At 38.6% G+C, this 20,235-nt stretch overlaps 2 long non-coding RNA genes across 3 annotated transcripts; one reads left to right on the forward strand and one right to left on the reverse strand.

Annotated features, from left to right (window-relative positions):
• Positions 1 to 5,247: 5,247 nt before the first annotated feature.
• On the reverse strand, positions 5,248 to 17,207 carry LOC145125431 (uncharacterized). The gene is made up of 2 exons (XR_013715993.1): positions 16,952 to 17,207; positions 5,248 to 5,409 (listed from the first exon to the last, which is right to left on the reverse strand). It is a non-coding gene; the product is annotated as an uncharacterized LOC145125431 (long non-coding RNA).
• Positions 16,623 to 19,298, forward strand: LOC145125430 (uncharacterized). Of its 2 annotated transcripts, XR_013715992.1 has the most exons (4): positions 16,623 to 16,693; positions 16,928 to 16,999; positions 18,885 to 18,971; positions 19,151 to 19,298. It is a non-coding gene; the product is annotated as an uncharacterized LOC145125430 (long non-coding RNA). The 2 variants fall into 2 exon arrangements; XR_013715991.1 differs by lacking the exon at positions 19,151 to 19,298 and having other exon boundaries at positions 18,885 to 19,078.
• The last annotated feature ends 937 nt before the right edge of the window (positions 19,299 to 20,235 follow it).

The following is a 20,235-nucleotide window of genomic DNA, read 5'->3' on the forward strand; positions in this document are numbered from 1 at the left end:
GAGTACATGTCAAAGCTAGTAGGAGCATAAGTGTTATGCTAATAATCATCATGTTAGTGGGAGCATGATAATTATGACAAAGGTTGCAAGTTAGCAATGTTAATTATAGAAAACAAAAGTTTCAATTCGTGAGGTTGCAGGGGTTGAAAAAGTTGTTTTGCTATAATTAAGGGAGAGGAAATTATACTTGATTTCAATTCTAAAAGCTTAGATTGAGATTTTAATCGTATTTAATCAAGGATATATATATGAATTTCATGTTGGAATGGCTCAACATAAGGAAATTCTATATATGGGTCCATTATTTGCGTTCTAAAATTCGATTATGATTACGGCATCCCTTTTCATAATCTGAATTTTGAGAACTTGGCAAATTGAAATGGAAATATTATAGCAAAAGACTGGTTTAGTCTTTATGTGAGACATCATGAATCGTGTCCCATATGCTTCGGATATAGGATCAATTACATGTGCTATATTCATCCCTTCTAAAATTTTCCAAATGCCTGGGGCATTATGAAGGGAAAAGGTCTAGAATTGGATATGACTAAAATGATTAAGCAATTGTAGAGGACAGTCTAAGGTTTACCAAAGATTGGTTGCTCAAGGACAGTTGGAAGTATAATGTTAATTCTGGAAGGACCATATTGACATAATCTGTAAGGAGGCAACTCTTGTTCAGAAGTGATAGTCAAAATGGAATATGGAAATGTTTCAAAGTTAGAAATTATTCAATCTGTGTAAGATTAGGAAACTTATTGAAAGAAGGATGTTTCCAAGGAGCTGATCTCCTTTGGAATGCTCTGTAATGATTGTTGTCAAGTCTTTCTGACTTTGTGCATAATCATTACGAGGATTAATGCATATAAGTTTAGAATCTAACAGATTTCAGTAAATGGCATGAATTTGGAATTCTTGCATTTGCAGTAAGGATTTGGGACTGTGAAAAGAGGATCATTGGAGTGATGTTCAATTGATCTATTTTACAAAGTAAAGATCATAGACAAACATAGTATGCATACTTGGTGTATGGCATGACTAGTGTTTAGAAAACATAGTGTACATGCTTGGAGCATGGGACAACTATTGTTTTAAATTCAAGTATAAAGTTGATAAAACCGAAACAATGAATAATGAGTAATCAGTATGGTGATAAATAAAAGTGTTTATTTATATTCATAGGGTTTGATACCATATTTGATTCATTTATTCTTGTGTTTCACTTTGCATGTTTTGACTTCCAGAATAACTAAGTCGCTCTTCCTGAATGATTAAGTTATTCAAACCATCCACAGTCGGTCATATGTTGGAAGTAGATATGAATCAAGACTGTCATGGGTTGGTTTGTAGAGGTCCAAGTTGGTGGACAAAGTGGTGCTACAACACTCATGAGTGCTCATAAGTTCTGAGTATTGGATTCAACCCGCGCTCATTTGAATCACTTCATGGATTTTATCACGAGTGATCATGAGACGATAATATCTTATATTCTTCAAACCTAGAGATATGAGTTGTTACTATGAGTTGGTTATACATTGATTGCACGAAAACGCATTGGTAACTCGATGTTATAAAACGTGCCTTTGTGTATGATTCAACAAGTAGTAGAACAAGCCATATGAGTCGAAGTTTATCCATTCCTTTTAGCTTCGGGATAAAAGCGATATCTGTGGGCCCCTCGATGATTTAAAGATGATACATGTGAGTGCTTGGCCAAGCCAGGACTGATTTGATTTGTTCAATCAGTCAGTCATCATGAATCGAAAATCGGGAAACAACAAATGGACAGAGAGAATGATTGATAATCCATGTCTCAGTCCATATGATATCTAGAATGGAGGAATATATGATCCCTTATCTAATGGACAAGTCATTGACAAAGGTCAGAGTTCATCGACAAGGTCAGAGTTCGACAGAAGCTTTTGAGAGCTACGATTGCTGATCGGTTCCTGAAGTCATACGCAATAATAGTTTTAGACTTATCCAAGTGGGAGACTGTTGGATTAATGTCTAAGTCCATAACTATAATTGGTAAGACTTGACCCGACCCGGCATGGTCCATTTGGGTTGCATGGCATCATGCATTTGGATAGACTATAATGAGAGAAATAACACTTAAGGTTGGTTAATATATTATAAGTTCTAATATATATTAATAAGGTTATTTAATTAGTATTGATCAAGAATTAATTTGGAATTAATTAAGTGATCAAAAGGAGACTAATTAAATATATGGGTTGATTGTGTAAATCATTCATTCTTATATATGTGGGCTTGTGATCCAAGATTCCTTATGTTGGACTAAGTCCATGGGGTGACCCATGGATACTCCATGGAGGTTAAAATCCATGGAGCATAAGGAATGGGTAAAGTTATGAGTTACATGGTGTAACCCTAATAGCCATCATATAAAAGAATCCCATGGCTCAAGAAATCGGGCACTAATGTGTGAGTGTGAGGGCTAGACGATTTCAAGGAGTGTTCAAGTTTCTCTCAAGTTATTCCAAGTGTATTTGGTGTTGTGTGAACCATTTGAGGTGTCACACTTGGGGCACTAGGCACTCAAGCTTCATGAAGACATTCTACATCAAAGAGGTATGTATTCTATCTTGTTATATTTATTATTTTGTATGCTAGATTAGGATAATACCTTGGATGTTCATAATTGTATGTATAATAGAGAAAACATAGATCCAAGGTATTTAGGGTTGCATGTACACTTAGGAGTGTTAGAATGCTCATAACCCAACACTTTCATCTTACACATAAATATGAAGTATTTAATATAAATTACGTGTTATGTGTGAATATTATCTGTATACTTGCTATCTATGCTGGATGAACAATTTTATACATGTTTTAAATGATTTAAACTGTATATGTATTTTATATCTACAAAATATGTTGGGTAAACATGGGTAGATGAAATATGAGTCGGATGATGAGGTGGGAGGTGAAATAGACCATGAGGTGAGGGTGATAGGTGGACGATGTGAGAAGCCTTTTACCCAAATGCTGGCCCCGTCATCTAGCAGAGTATGGATGACAACCACGGACTATTCTAGACAGTCCAGTGGAACACTAGCAGGCTCGCAACCTGTAGGTGTTGTGAACGATGTGTTCACCGGTGTACTCTAAAAAACCCATTGACATGTATTGCGAGTGGATTTCTCGGAAACGATACTGTTGATAAACGAAATAGCCCTGGCAGCTATGGATTTAGTGCCTGCTGAGTAAACCCTGACAACTATGGATTTAGTGTCTGTTGAGCAAACCCTGGCAACTATGGATTTAGTGTCCGTTGAGTAAACCCTGGAAACGATGAATTTCGTGCCTATTCCTTAGGATGATCCTTAGGAATGAATGAACAAGAAATAGTTGATTCTTAGGGTAGATCCTTAAGAGTAAATAAGATAATGGGGATGGGTAATTGGGTTAATTGTTTGATGATTAAACATAATAATTATATTATTGTGGGCTGAAAACCCTATGTACTCACCAGGTTTCCCAACCTGACCCACTCAACTTATTTGTATCACAGGTGTCAATATGAAGCTACTTTACACTGAGAGATTTAAAAGAGATGTAGATCACTAGTGTAAATGAATGTAAGTTCTGTTTATGCTTATGTTTCTGTATTGACGATGACATCACAGATGTTTTAAAATGAATAAAAATACATTTCTTCGGAAATGCTTTGATAATGTATTTATCATGTTTTACTAGGAACAAATTCCGCAACATTTTTATTAAAAGAAGTACTCTGATTTTTATAAAGCATAAACAAAATCGGTCTTTTCTGGCCGTAAAAATGGGGATGTCACACATTTCGCCTTGGATCTCTTGTATCGGACGGTAAGGACTGATTGAGCGATCTATTACACTTTCGGGATTGTAGACTATGTCTTGGGAGTGGTTGTAGCCTGGTTCAGGTCAAAGGTTGTTTCAGCTACTACAGTTCAGCTGTGGATGATTGAGCTGGTGAGTGAGTCAGGGTGCGAGGCCCTAAATGATATGATTTCTAGAGCCGAGAGCGGGAGATTTGTTGGAGCACCTTGGGAAGAAGGGTATTATATGGGAGGTCTGTGGACAGGGTCCCACATGATGGTTATTCAATATTGTCAGGATTCAGTGGTTTTAGTAAGCGTTATTGATTGGCGGAGGAAAGCACCAAGGGAAGTAGCTTGTTGTTGAGACATTAGTTGGAGTATCTATCTTTGGACTTTAAGATTTGGGAGTGGGATCATTCGAGCATTGGGGACTGTTGGTGTCCCTGGGATTCAGAAAGTGTTCAGCTAGTTGTTAGAAGTGTGTGATCACTGGGGATTGGCTGGTAATGGAGCACTAATTGGTAAGAGTTGGTTGTATTTGGATCGATCGTTGGTGGTGAGAAAGATTAGAAATTCTCCAATTTTCATGTATTGTGAAGACTTAGTCGAATCTAAGTGGGGGAGAACTGTCCCATGATATAGAGGCAGGTTTGGTTTTTGAAATAGGATAAGTTTCGCATCATTGTCATGAAGGGAGACAACCTAAGTGGTTGTTTGGTTTGAGGGTCGTATGAGTTGGGAGTTCGGTAAAAACTCCCCAACATGGGAATCACGTCTTCTCGGTGCTAAATAGCAGAATTTGGGAAATCAGGTTGGGATTCTAGCCATGAATTAAGTTCAGTTGTGTGTTAGGACGAGTGCTTGTCGACCAGTATGGAAGGTGTTGTAAGACTGCGGGGGTAGCCGTAACATTCACTAGCAATCAGGTAGTATGGAAAGTGTTGTAAGACTGCGGGGGTAGCCGTAGCATTCACTAGTCGTCAGTCAGTATAGAAAGTGTTGTAAGACTGCGGGGGTAGCCGTAGCATTCACTAGTGGTCAGTTAGCATGAGAAGTGTTGTAAGACTACGGGGGTAGCCGTAGCATTCACTAGCGGTCAGTTAGTGCTAGAGTGTTGTAAGTCTGCGGGTGTAGCCGTAGCATTCACTAGGTTGGTAGATAGCATGAGTGCGTTGTTAGGACGCGGAAGGAACAGTAGTACCCACCAGTTCGGGTGTAGCAATGAGCATATGGAAATCCACGGATGGGTTTAGGGGTTTCCCCAGAGGGATTAGACCTGGTTAAGCCAGCGATAAGACTGTAGGAACGCCACTACAGTTAAGAGACCAAGGAAGCAATGTCACACCCCAAAACCGGAACGGCGGAAACGTTCGAAGGTGGAGGACGTCATGTACAGTATCACAACAATGCATAATAGTAAACAAGCAACAACATCATCCATTGCATTAATAATATAATTTAATACAAGTGTGTTCTGTGAAGTTTATAAGACACCAAAAATGTAAATCAAAATAAAAGAGGAGTCTTGAACGAGCTCCATCTTCTTAAAACCTGGCATCGGTACCTGTCTACTGATGACCTGAGAATACAAGTTATTTTGAAAGATTTTATCAGCTTTAAAGCTGGTGAGATCATAAGCATTTTAGTGTCATTGATTGTATGAAAGTGTTTGTATGTTTGATGTATAAGTTTGTAAATGTTTGAATCTCCTAGAAAACCCTATGTTTTCTACTAAAAGTAGCCTTCTACCAAGGCATCAAATGTTTGTATGTGTGTCTCTTGTAAGAGTATGTATTCCCAAATCTGACTATCATTAACCAAAAATATAGTTTTTACATTACCGTTCATTGTGTGAAGATCACAAAGTGAATGCAATGGGGAAATAAAATAGTACTGTAATGTTGTATTAAGTAACTACTGATGTACTAACTACCTTAAACCATTTGTTATTTAAAGTAACATGTGATATGCCTGTACCATACAACCGACTAAAAACACGACGATGAAAGACGTCGGAAGAAATGACATTTGGCACCCGTAGACTTGCAAGTCCCACTGTAGCGAGCAGCAAGGTGTAGGATAGTCAATCCAATATAGATCTATACATAAATTCAACGCTCTCCTTCTAGGAGAATCTGGATACAAAACGGTCTATGACAGGTGATGTCATGCCCCGTTACGTGGCTCACATTTCTGTTGTAATGATCTTGTATATGTAATGTATGTACTAGTATAATGTATGCTCTCTCTGTCTAGCATGTTATGTTTGTTTCTCATCAATGTATGTTATGTTTGTTTCTCATCATAGTATGTTATGTTTGTTTCTCATTAATGTATGTTATGTTTGTTTCTCATCATAGTATGTTATGTTTGTTTCTCATCAATGTATTTTATGTTTGTTTCTCATCAATGTATGTTAGGTTTGTTTCTCATCATAGTATTAGTAACTTCCTAAACTATACCTATTATAGTTTACTAGTAATGTTGTTTGTATGAATGAACATGTGTGTATACCTTTGTTACCCAAAGGTATTGAACTGAACGAAGGAACTTTGATATCTATATACATATACATAATATATAACTAAGATTCAAACGACCTTCGGACAAACAACCGATACCCTAAGACCACAACAAAACAAGGAACAGGAAGTAGGGTGAGCTATCAGTCCTCAGTCCTTTAAATCCCACTTATATAACTATATCTATATAGATACACATTTGACAAAATATAAGTTTAAAAGAGTTTAATAAAAGTATTTAACATGTAAAAGAGTTTGTAAAACGATTTGAAGTAGTTTGTTTGATAACACAGTTTGAAAAGTAAGAAAATCCATATGTTTGATAGTTATTAATCACATGTGATTGCTATAATAACTATAATGTTTCAACTTGTATTCCCCCCATAAAAGCATTTAAAATCATTTAAAAGGTTGATTAAGTGGGTAGGAACTCACCTGTAGTGAGTGGTTTGGATGAAAGTGTTGGATAGGATGCTAAGTGTCAAGTGAAGACTTGAGCACACACACGGATCCTATTTAAAATATAATGACACATATATGTATCTAATTATTCAATTAACAACTAATTTAGCAAGTAAAGACACCCTAAAACATGGATAACACTTTGATTCAAGTGTTAGGAGTACCATAGGGCTGCATCTAAGGGGAGTATGGCCTCACATTGGAGTTTATGGCCCAAATGGTACTAACTCATGAGTTTACGGCCCATGGTAATTTCCCCATGAGTTTACGGCCGTAAACTCGTGGTATTTTGTACCATTTTGTGATATAAAGTCTTACAAGTCATGATTAAGTATCCTATGATCAAGTCCAAGCCTTAGGAAGAAATAGTGGAACAATTTCACCACCTTTTAGAGTTTACGGCCCAAGGTGATTATCTTGGCCGTAAACTCCATGTGTTCTTGATTCTTTTGTTGTTTAAGGTCCTATACTCTTCATGGAAGTGATCTAGACTTTTAACCAAGGCTTAGGAAGGGACTAGGGCTCATATTGCCCCCTTTATTAGGGTTTACGGCCCAAGGAGATTGCCTTGGCCGTAAACTCCATATGATCTTGTGTTCTTGATGTTTTCTAGGTGTAAACTAGGTGATTCAAGCACACAACAAGCTAGGGTAAGAGTACTTACAATATAGAAGCTTGTAAGGGTGTTTAAAGTCTAAGAACACTAGTGTGTGTTCTTGGTGTTCTTGGTGAAATGAAGAACACTTGAAGATCTATGAAAATGAAGAGATTTCATGGATGAAATCATGTAAGATCACTAGATAATGAAAGATATCAACTAATCAAGGCAAGAAACACTTACAATCTTGAAGATCTTAAAGAAAAGTCAGATGATACTTGAGAGAGAATGAGTTCTTGGCTTGAAAATGGTAAAAATGACTAAAATGACTAGGTGTCATATTTATACCCTTTAGAGTTTACGGCCATAAATCTATTTTGGGCCGTAAACTCCAAACTCTTGGAGTTTTGTGACTTAAATTTTGCACAAATAACTCTAAAGTACACGTACTATAATTTCCTCTTGAAGGTCTAGGCTGTAGAACACTCAAACAGGCTCCAAACAGCTTAGAAGTTAGCAGAAACAAGGCTGACTTCTATTGAAGAGAATGGTTGTACAATATAGAAATTTCGAGTTGTCACATCATCCCTCCGTTAGAGAGAATTTCGTCCCGAAATTAGAGTTTAAGCAAATAAGTAGTTACAAATAACTAAGTAAAAAGATGAGGATATTTCAGTTTCATCTGATCCTCGCGCTCCCAAGTGAATTCAGGTCCTCGCTTGGCGTTCCAGCGAACCTTCACTATCGGGATACGGCTTTGCTTCATTTTCTTGACCTCTCGGTCCATGATCTCTACAGGTTCTTCCACGAAGTTAAGGCTCTCGTTGATCTTGATCTCGTCGAGTGGGATTACGAGAGTCTCGTCGGACAGACACTTTTTCAAGTTCGAGACGTGGAAAGTAGGATGTACGTTACTGAGTTCGCGAGGTAGGTTGAGTCTATAAGCTACAGGGCCGATTCTAGCAAGAATCTCGAAAGGCCCTATGTATCTTGGATTTAGCTTTCCACGCTTTCCGAAGCATATCAAGCCTTTCCAGGGTGAGACCTTCAATAGCACTCGGTCGCCCACCTGGAATTCCAACGGTTTCCTTCGTTTATCTGCGTAGCTTTTCTGTCGGTCTCTAGAGGCTTTCAATCGTTCACGAATCTGAACGATCTTCTCTGTCATTTCCCGAATGATCTCCGGACCGGTGAGAGTGCTGTCAGGAACTCGTCCTTTAGCTAACTGTGTATCACCCACCTCAGCCCAGCACAGAGGGGATCTGCACTTTCGGCCATAGAGGGCCTCGAATGGAGCAGCCTTTATGCTCGTGTGATAACTGTTGTTGTAGGAAAATTCGACAAGGGGTAAATGAGTATCCCATGCCTTCCCAAAGTCGATAACACCGGCTCGCAACATATCTTCCAAGGTTTGGATAGTCCTCTCACTTTGCCCGTCGGTCTGTGAATGGTAGGTTGTACTCATGTCGAGCCTCGTTCCTAGGGAACTTTGTAGCGACTGCCAGAACCTCGAAGTGAATCTACTATCTCTGTCCGAGATAATTGATATGGGAACACCGTGCCGTCATACAATCTCCCGAATGTAGGTTCTTGTTAACTTCTCCATCTTGTCTGTCTCTTTGATAGGCAGGAAGTGTACGGACTTGGTCAATCTGTCGACGATGACCAATATGGTATCAAGTCCACCCGTTGTCTTGGGCAACTTGGTTATGAAGTCCATTGTGATCCGCTTCCACTTCCATTATGGTATCTCTGGTTGCTGTAGTAGACCTGAGGGTTTCTGGTATTCGACCTTGACCTTGGCGTAAGTAAGGCATTTACTCACGAAGGTAGCAATCTCTGCTTTCATGTTAGGCCGCCAGTATAGCTTTTTAAGATCCAGATACATCTTATCTGAACCTGGGTGGACGGAATATCGAGTGTTGTGAGCTTCGGTCATGATCAAGTCTCTAAAACCACCGTGTTTCGGTGTCCAGATCTGATCCATGAGATATAAGGCTCCGCCACCTCTGACTTCCAGATTCTTATTCATCCCTCTCAGGGATTCACCCGCCACATTTTCAGGATTCAAGGATTCGAGCTGAGCTTCCTTGATTTGTGTGGACAAGTGTGAATGGATAGTCATAGTCAAAGATTTGACTCTACGACCAGAGTATTCTTTCCGACTTAGGGCGTCAGCTACTACATTGGCTTTACCCACCGTCGTTGTCTCATGTTGAGCTCCTTCTGGTCGAATATGTGCTGTAGGCTTTTGTGGTTTGTAAAGATCGTGCTCTTTGTACCGTATAGGTAGTGTCTCCAGATCTTCAGAGCAAACACAACTGCTCCTAGCTCAAGATCGTGAGTGGTGTAGTTGACCTCGTGTGTCTTCAGCTGTCTCGAGGCGTAGGCGATGACCTTACCTCGCTGCATCAGAACACATCCGAGCCCTTGGTTGGATGCATCGCAATAGACTACGAAGTCTTCTATTCCTTCTGGGAGGGATAGTATCGGTGCGGTGCACAAGGCTTGTTTTAGCGTTTGGAACGATCTCTCCTGCTTCTCTTCCCAGTCAAAGGCCACGCCCTTCTGGGTCAAAGTCGTAAGAGGTTTTGCAATTCGTGAGAAGTTCTGTATGAACCTGCGATAGTAGCCAACGAGGCCTAGAAATTGACGAATTTCGGTAGGCGTATTCGGTGTGACAAGCAAGGAATTTCTTAAGGTCGTTTGTGATATAAGCCTACCGTTGGTCAGGTAGCAATCACTTTTAGCCTTGGATTTGGTGACGTCAGTATGTGACGCATGGATCCGATTGGTTGTATCAGGAGGTTGTTAGAGTCATAGAGGCATGATAACTAGTGGCAACTAGTTCCAGGAAAGGATTTCGTTCGGAAGTCGTGTAAGGCAACTATGTGGGAGTCCTTTAGCTCTGCGACCGGGCCGGAACCCGGTATTTCAGATAAGTGTCACTTGGTTGTGGCGAATCAGAGGATTTTTGGATGAGATGCAAGGATAGGTCCTTGGATTTCAAGTTACGGGTTAAACCCGAGTTATGTATATAGTGGTATTCCAACCTAGGGTATTCCATCACGAGGATGACCGGACCCTACGATTGAATGGACCTGACGTGTTTGGTATTCCAACCCGAGGGTTGATTGGACCAAACATGTGTGTGTGTGATACGAGGGTATTCCATCCTAGGGATGACTGGACCTGTCGTAGGCATGCCTGGTATTCCAGCCCGAGGCTGATTGGGCCAGGTATGAGTATTTGTGCTCATGAGCCGGTTATTATATGTATGTGGTTTGAGAACTAAAGGATCATAGTTAGCAGTGTGGGATTTGTGATTCTGTTTTCTAGTGGGAACCTCAGGTTATCAGAAGTTGAGTAGCCATTTGGGAGTTAAGTGTAATGCATTCGACAATGATCCAGTGTAGGCAGTCTGTCAGGGAGCCAGACCAGCTCGAGACTCCAGATTTCGGATTGAGTAAATGTGATCATATTGTAAGGGATTCGTTATTTTCCTGGTTTTAGAACCCTGCGAGGGTTGGTTACGGTTGCCTTGGAAGGCTAGGATTATGCTTGGGACTGTAGTTCCAGTTACTTGGCGTGTTAGGAATGAGAAGAAACGATTTCGAGGACGAAATCAAATTTAAGTGGGGGAGAATTGTAACATCCCATTTAAAACATAATGATTAAATAATAAACCTGGAGCCCGAGAAGCAATTTGTATTATTATTATTATATGTTATTATAACCCAAAACCAAATAATAATTAGTTGGGAGTTGGTTTCGGGAAGCCAAATGACAAGATCTAAATCTACGAAGGTTAAAGTGAAATTTTTGGACTTAATTTGTAAAGATTTTCATAAGTAAAGGGGCGTTTGGTATTATTTGGATTTAATATGTAAGGGTTTGGATGGCTGGGGTTAAAAGAGTAATTTACGGATTTGATTTGAAAAGAATTCTTGAAGCCAGGGTAGAAATGGTAATTTATGGACTTTAACTGAAAGAGAAAGGATAAGGGGGGACTAATAGTGTCAATATGGATTATAGTTTGAATGCACAGGTATAAAACCCGTCATCTTGCACATCTGATTAAACCCTAACCCTAAGTAGTCTTGTAGCCGCCACCACTCCATACGTGACCTACCAGTCGCCTCCTACTCCTCATGGTGCTGCTCCGATCAATAACCAAGGTCACCGGCCGATGTTGCTGCCGGAGGAAACGCCCATCGCCATTGTTTCATTGCCAAGATAACACGAATCGTGGCTGTAGCTGCCGCCGTTCGTGGTTAGAAAGGAATGATTCCTCCTCCTCCTCCTCCGTTTACGTTCAGATGCCACCTCGCCGCGGTGACTCCGATGGCGGACGAGGCCGACGCCGCAGCGGCTGTGCTGTTCTAAACCACCTTTTCTTATTCTTCCATTCGCCGGTAACACACCGCCTTGAGGCCGCTGCCGTGGCTCCTGCCGTCTGATACATCTCCGATGCTCCTCTCGCCGGTGTAGTCGGGGCTGAAGTCGTTGATGCAACGTCAGGCGTCGGAAGAACGATAGTAGTGTCATTGTCGTCAAACACCACCAACCGCCGCCAAGATTTCGGATGGGTGGGTGTTTTCCGGGTTCTGCTCTTGTGGTTGAGTCTTTTGGTGTTGTTGTATTGAGTGGGTGTGCCTTTAGCGGGGAACCACGGAAAAACCACCATGGCCGCCGACCATGGTGGCTGCCGCCACGTACCACCGCCGGACACCACAAGGGTGGTTGCGGGTGTGTGTTTTTTTAGTGTAGTGTGTGTGTGTTTATTTCATGAGTTTATTGTAATTGTAAAAATTGGAATAATTAAAGGAAAGTCAAACCACCACCGTTGGGTGGTGGCTGCCGCCACCGGCCGCCGTGTCGGGTGGCGGTGTGCTTGTCTCGTCAAGTTGATTCGTTTGGGGTGCTTGAAACCCTAATGGGCCCAATGAAGCCTAATGGGCATAAGGAAAACCCTAATGAACTTAATGATATTCTAGTGGGCCTAATAGGCCCAATAAAGCCCTAATTGACCTAAAAGTCCAACAAATTAGTAAATGGGCTAGAAATTGGGTTGGAAACCCTAATTAGGGTTTGGAAAACCCTAATGCCAATAAAACCCTAATTTTGGGATTATGGGCTTGGACTTATCGGGACCCACATTTGGGCCATTGGAATGGAATTGTGTATTAAGCCCAATCACACCATATGACTTATCTAGTAAAGTGAGAGACTTAATGAATTAAGTCCTTAATGGGTTGAGTGAGAAACACTTAACCCTAGTTGTCATTTTATGTGAAACCCTAATTTCACTTGGGCCTTGATTTGGGCCTTCCTATAGGGTTTTGGTGGTTAGGCTATTGATGGACCATCCGAGAACAAGTTAATGGACCAAAATAATTAGATGGCTTTAGGATAAGGCCCATGTGAGGACTTGGGCCCAATTTGGAAGATTGGGCCATATGTTGGGCCTTGACCCATTACTTGACTTTTGGGATTTTGGAGTGTGAGTTGGACTTTGAGCTTGGAACCCAATTATTAATTGGGTATTGTTTGATGTTGACAGTTCGGGAATCTGTCAATCAGCAGCTGGAGCGTACCTGCGGGACTTCAACAGTGCCAGGTGAGTTCTCCTCACTATATCAACAGGGTGTAAGGCACCAAGGCCGGCCCTTTATGGATTGTATTCAGATTATTGCATGTTATGCATACTGATTTATATCCTAGTAGTTAGGATGGTGATATGCTATGCTTTAGTGACCCGGTTGGGTCGGTATCCTGGTATATAGGATGATGCTACGTTAGTGACCTGTTAGGTCGATATCCTGGTTATAGGATTGTTGCTATGCTTTGTGATCTGTTAGATCGGTTTGAATGTTATATATATATATATATATATATATATATATATATATATATATATATATATATATATATATATATGCTAGTGTTATATGATGTCTATGTGCACATGATTGTCCTGGTTATATGATGATGTTATGTTAGTGACCGGTTAGGTCTGTATCCCGGTTATTGGGATGTTGCTATGATTGGTGATATGTTAGATCGGTTTGACTGTTATATGAAATGAGCTAGCGTATGATATTTATGTGCACATGTTTGTTTGATTAGGGGTTGGGTTGAGGCGGTCCTGCTTTGTGCTGTAGGCCAACATACCCGGCGAGCGGTCCGGATAGGCTATAGGCCCTGCGTGGCAGTCCAGATGTGCCCAAGGCTTGAAGAGCAGTCCAGATAGACTGAAGGCATGTGAGGCAGTCCAGTCAGGCTGATGACTCATTATGCATGCTGTTCTGTATTGGTTATATGATATGGTTATGTTTGTATGGCGTTGGTATTTTGGGGAAACTCACTAAGCTTCGGGCTTACAGTTGTTGATTTTATTTTAGGTATTTCTGATGATCGCGGGAAGGAGAAGGCGTGATCGTGCACCTCCTTATATTTTCATGATTGATTCTGGGGATACTCTGATGTCTAAACTATTTTGAAAACAAATTGTAATGACTTAATGGTTTTAAATGTTTTAAAAAGTTTTAAATTGGCTTGAATTTTTGGGGTGTTACATGATGTGTGGTTATTACATGAAGGATTACTCCTAGAGATATGTGGGTTAATTGATTGGAAATCCATTAAACAATAGTTAGGTGGCAACCCTAATTATCCTCTTATTTATTTAATTTTTTTGTATAATAAAACCGAGAATGGAGTAAGAGGGAAGAGAAAAGAATTGTTTAGGCCATTTTTGAATGTATTCGAAATTTATAAGGCCCAAAATGAAAGTTTTCGGCCCATTGGGCCCATATGAGGGTTTACAACCCAAAAATGATAAAGAAAGGGGGTTTACGACCCAATAATGTTCAAGAGAGTTGTTTACGGCCCATAAAGGCCCATGAAAATGAAGTGATACATTTTAGGCCCAACATGGCCCAAAAGGTTATAGTTTAATGAAAGTGGGTCCAATTAGAGCCCAAATGGAGTTATTTGGCCCAAAATAGCTAAATTGAAAGTTTATTGGCCCAATAGGCCCAATAAAAGGATCCTAGTCCATTCTGAGCTTACACTGGAATATTAGGGCTTCAAACCCACAGTTGAGTATATGAGATGTATTGAATGAGGTTTTGAACTTCACGAGTGAGTTTTGGTTCAAATAGTTGTTTTTGGAATGAGCATTAGTACATAACATCAACTTAGATTACAAGTTATATAAAAGTTGAGTACATGAGGACAAAATTTCCTAGCCAAAAATGCTAGTTGTGACAATAGATCACACCAGTGACTCGAAATTCACAAGTGGTTGGATTTATACTCTAGCTGGCGGTGTTATTTCTTGGGCGAGCAAGAAATAGACATGCATAGCTTATTCAACGATGGATGTAGAACTAATTTCCTTAGCAAAAACAAGCAAAGAGGCACAGTGGATTCGAGATCTACTTATGGATATCCGTCTGTAGGATATTCAAATGCCTTCAATACCCATGTACTGTGACGGTGAGGCCACATTGTATAAAGTATATAATGTGGTATATAATAAGAAGTCGAGACATGTAGGTCTGCGACAAAATTTTGTGAGACAACTAACTGAAAGTGGTACTATCAAAGTTATCTATGTCAAGACAAGTAGGAACTTGGCAGATCCGTTTACCAAACCTCTGACGAGAGATTTGGTTACATCTACCACGAGAGTCATGGGTCTAAAACCACAATAGAATCGCTTAGTGATGAAAACCCAACTTGGTATTAATGCTCCTAATTCTAAAGCTTAAAGGGTAACAATGAAGCTACTAATGATAGAAGGTACTATCATCAATGATATATCCATGTGAGGTAGGATAGTACGTCGTTGCCGAGAATGAGGTTGAGTTACAACTCTTACCAAAGTTGTGGAGACATCTAAGCAACGAAGATGTTATAAAACTTTGCCTATATGATCTAGAGGTGGTGCCGCCTCAAGTGAAGATTAATGGTTTATCTTCTAAAGGTCATGAAAATGATTTATAGCGCATGACCATATTAGTGCTCAGGGAGAACGCAAAGACGACATGTGATGTGTGGGGGTAAACTGGAGAGGTTACAAGGTTCATGGTTTAAACCTATAAGGATACCATTGAATTGGTCTCTTCTTGTTTGTTCTTATTAAACTAGGGTTTAATCTTCATGACACCCAAGTGACATCCTGTGTCTGGGTGAAAGGAAACTTTCCAACTTGGTGGGGGATTGTTGGAAATTATGGAGGTAATCTTGCAAGTTGGCAAGTTTCCTCTATCCCACATTGGCGGGGGAAGAAACCTTCTGTAAGTTTATAAGTCTTTTCCCTTGATAGGCCTTCAAGGGCTTTAGTGGATCAAAGAAATGGGCCAAACCCACACACGCGCGCCTAGCCTAGCCTACCACTAGCCGATGCTGCGAGTGTGCGAAATGGTGCGATTTAGGCGCACTTCGCACGACGCATCGGTGGCTGGGATCTGAGGAGCTTTTATTTTTGGAGAAGTTCTAGTGAAGTCGGTTTGACTGATCTGGTCAAACGGATGACTTCGTAAATATGACAACATAATATTCTGGAAGGGTTAGAAAACGGCTAGCTTGGAGAGCAAGTCGTCGCCCTAGGGTTTCCAGGGGCCGGCCCATGTGGGCCCATTTTCTACCTTCTAGGGTTTCGATGCCTATAAATACAGCTCCATAGGAGTCGTATTTGAGACTCACGAATTTCGAAGCTCTCTCTCTCTCTCTCTCTTTGCGATTTCTTCCGATTTCTCAGTATTCACTTTGCATTTATCATTTTCCATTGTTGTTCAAAACTTGGTAAATTTGCATTAAATCCTGAGTTTTTACTCTGTTGCGTATAGTCGATAGAAGCGAAGTAAAAACCTTTAAGGACAGTAGTCCGATCCGTGCAGTTATTCCACGTTCAAGATCAGCTGTCAACAGGTCAGTTTTACATTATTGTCTTGTTTTTAATTTCATCCAATAACATGAAACTCTCCTTCTACCTTTCTTATAATCGAGAAAGAGTAATCTGGTTTCTGGATGAAACTTGGTAATCATATTAATAATAATTGGATCTATTATTCGCAACTAATCGACATATAATTCTCAATATTATTTGTCGGTTTCCTTGTGTGTCTATTGGTTTTGATTTACAACAAGCAAGGCAAGTAGAAGAAGATGTTGAAAGGTGAATTCACATCCTTTAAAATGATGATATCTCAAAAAAGGCTTTGATTTACAGGTTACTTCTCTCTTCATCTTTCTCAAAATTATTCTAAAAGGTAATATTTTTCTCCTTTTAATCATAGTATATATGATACTTAATTCAGTTATACAGGATCTACCAATTGAGTTTCTTATGAAAACAACCCACTAAACAATTTGGAAGGTTTATTTTGAAATTGCAAGAATGAGACACACCTATGTTCTTTCGTTTCATCTTTGCTTCTTACTTGTCTGTTGAAACATTTACCTTATTTTCACCATTTAAGCCATATTAATATCATTATTCACAGGTTAAACGATGAATTTTCTCTTACCTAAAGCTTGAATTTGGATAGCTTCGGTTTGCTGTATCAGGAACCGATGTATGATTTTTTTCCCCTCTTCTTAGTGACTTTGCTGTTGCTGTTGCAGATTCTGAATCTGATAAAAAATGACCTTCTGAATTTACATTTAAAGTGGTAAAACTTATAATAATATGACCTTATGCATTTCTGAAAGAGTAACAAAATGATAACAAGGTTAAGTTGATAAGGTTATTATCAATCTCTTAATTTTATGGCATTTTCACCACTTCCGTTGGACGAGAATGATTTGGTTTTGGATTTTGGTATTTTTCAATCAACTTGCTTTTGGATTTGCTTGGTGGGGAAATGGCGTCATACATTTCGTTGACTCTTTAGGTAGTCTTAAGAAAATCATTTATGTTATATATCACAAGCACTTGTGAAATCCCTATTTCAAGCAAACTATCTGAAAGATACAGTGACTCAAAACCACGAAAATCCCAATTTTTTAAACCGATATCTCCGAAGAAAGTACATTCACCTGTAGAAACATAAGAGGTTGGCATCCGGATAGAAAATCATAAAAATTGTATGTGGATATGGTTAATCCAAAAAGAAAGAAATGATAAATGAAACTACTCAAACTTGATAAATAAGATTTGGTTCATTAAGTCCTATTAACTTTTAACAATATATCATCTTATTTAAAATTTTCATTTTATTTCCCTGCATTTGTAACAAGTCATTTTGAACTTTAGGCTTTGCTTGAATGTCACTTTTTAGTTGATCATAGTCTTCGCTTTACTTCTGAAAATGTCGGAATTTCTCATCATTTTGATTCATATTTTTGTTGTTTTATTGGTAACGTGTTTATGTTTTGACCAAGTCCTAATTTCTTAACATTGTTAACTATTGACATAATTTTGTAGAGTATGCACTTGAACATGTATATTCTTACCAAATACCTTCATCTGGAGCATCTCCAACTTATCGAGTTTGACAAAGAATTGTCACTTTAAGCGTATTGATATATTACTTATTTTTATATGTTAGTTTTTTTATATTTATTTATTATCTATTGTTTAAGAAAAAATGCATTTTACTAAAGCATTTGAATTTAAAAAATCACCGCATTTATCTTATCTAGGAATTTTACTTTTGAAAAATCTACCAATTACAACATTGTACATTCATTTTCTTAGTATAAGCATTTTTTTCTTTTAAAAGTCAACCCATTTATAACATTGCAGCTTGGTGTTTTTTAATTTTTTTTTATAAAAACATAAGTCAACCGATTTATCTCATTGCACATGGTTAATTTCTATGCGACATTACTGTTGGTATGGTCTCATCCACCTTCATTATGCTACAAAACTTCTACTTTCTACTCAGTAGTTGTATTTTGGCAACAAATGATGCTTCCATTTGAAAACAAGTCACATATAAGATTAGTGCTTCTCATCAACCTATCTTTGTTTGACACTTTCTAAATATAAATGTTTTATTATTGCATTTTAGATACTTAGGGGGTGTTTGGGATAGCTTTACAGACCAAAAAGTCTTTTTTAGAAAAGAACTTTTTGATTCATATCTTTTTCCAAAAGATAGTTTTAAAATATGTTTGTTTAAATTTTTGAGGGTGGAAAGAGAAAAAAGACAAAAGTTGCCAAAAGTCACATATTCGTGACTTCTTAAAAGCCTTATTTTTCTTCTTCTCAAAAAGCTAATTTAAAAGATCTTTTCTAATTACCAAACAACTTTTTAAACTTTTGACTTTTTGGAAAAGCCAAAAGTCTCAAAAGTTATTTTAAAAGCAAAGCCAAACACCCTCTTAATCTTTCTATTCTATTGGGATGTTCAACAATTAAAGCTAAAGGTGAGAAACTTTTTTGAATTAATCATCTAAATAATGTTGTTCTCTTGATTCGGCTTAATATTGATCCTTATGTTTTTTTGTTCCTAGATTGTCGCTCGGAGCTCTATGGACTTCTTTGATGGGATTTCGCATCAAGCTGTTCATTTTCCAAATTATGATCTTATTCATCAGTAGGTTGTCTTATAGTTCCTTACTTTTTTACAAATTAGCCCTTTATTACATATAAATTGTTTTTGTTATGCAAGAACTATATTAGAGCAGAATATTATAAATGATTTTTTACATGGTTTACTGTATTGTTGTACTCATTATTATGATTCCAAAATTTACAAATTTCAATCAATTCTTTACAGGTTTGGTCAAAACTTATTCAAACCCGTACCAACAGCGCGTGGGGTTTCTACTAGTTTATATTTAAGACAAAACTGCAAAAATGGTCCTTTGGTATGTATTTTTACCGAGGTTTAGTTTAAACCTCGACATTTTTGGTTTCATGGTTTTTTTGAGGTAATTTGTTTATGGAATTAGTCCCTATTAAACTTGAAAAGACTAATCTACCATTTTAATTTGTTTTTCTATTTTCTTAAACATTTTTTCTTTTTATTTAAAATTTTAAAAGTAAAAACAAATAAAGACCCCCCCACACACATGAGCCAAAAAAAATTACCACCACTATCATCTTCCTCCCTACCCTTCACCTATAGTTCATACTCCAAACCCTGTTATCACCATCACAACCATTTATGAGGATTAAAACATACACACACAAAATTAAAAGCACATAATCAACTTCAACGAGATCTATTTCGAAAATTTGAGACTTTGATCCTGATTACTAAGAATAGAACCGGCGGAAGCAACTTCAAAAACACCCACCTTTTTGAGCTCCGACCGACAGACGACAACCTTGAGGAAGCACACGACGACATTCCGCTATCGAGCAACATTGAGGTTGTTAATCTTGTAGAAATCAAGAAATATTCAAGGTTGTTAATCTTGCAGGATTGAGCCTCCAACTAGCAATTCACCATTGTTGTTCCTTGTAACAAATGATATGGGTTCATGTGGTTGACTGGAAAACCATAAAGAAGCAGAGGATGAGTTTAGTCGATGAACACACACACACACTAATTTCGAGTATGAACACTAATATGTGCGATTTCCGGTGAGAGATGGTGATTTATGAGCAACAACAATGAGCAGATAATAAATCTACGCATTTCGATTCAAAATGTGCTACCTTCTCTCTATAATTCTACTTGTATTTTGTGGGTTCTTTTGATCTCTACGCATTGGGTTCTTATGAATGTTATGATAAAGATGAAATTTGTAAGGGGGGAAATCGGAGGTAGAGTCACCATGGGGTGATGATCCGAGGTATAGTGATATTTTCAAGTTTAACAAACACTAATTTCACAAATAAATTACCTCAAAAAGA

This window comes from Lactuca virosa, chromosome 7, assembly GCF_052849685.1.
Source record: "Lactuca virosa cultivar CGN04683 chromosome 7, Lactuca_virosa_CGN04683_v6, whole genome shotgun sequence".
Lineage (NCBI taxonomy): Eukaryota > Viridiplantae > Streptophyta > Magnoliopsida > Asterales > Asteraceae > Lactuca > Lactuca virosa.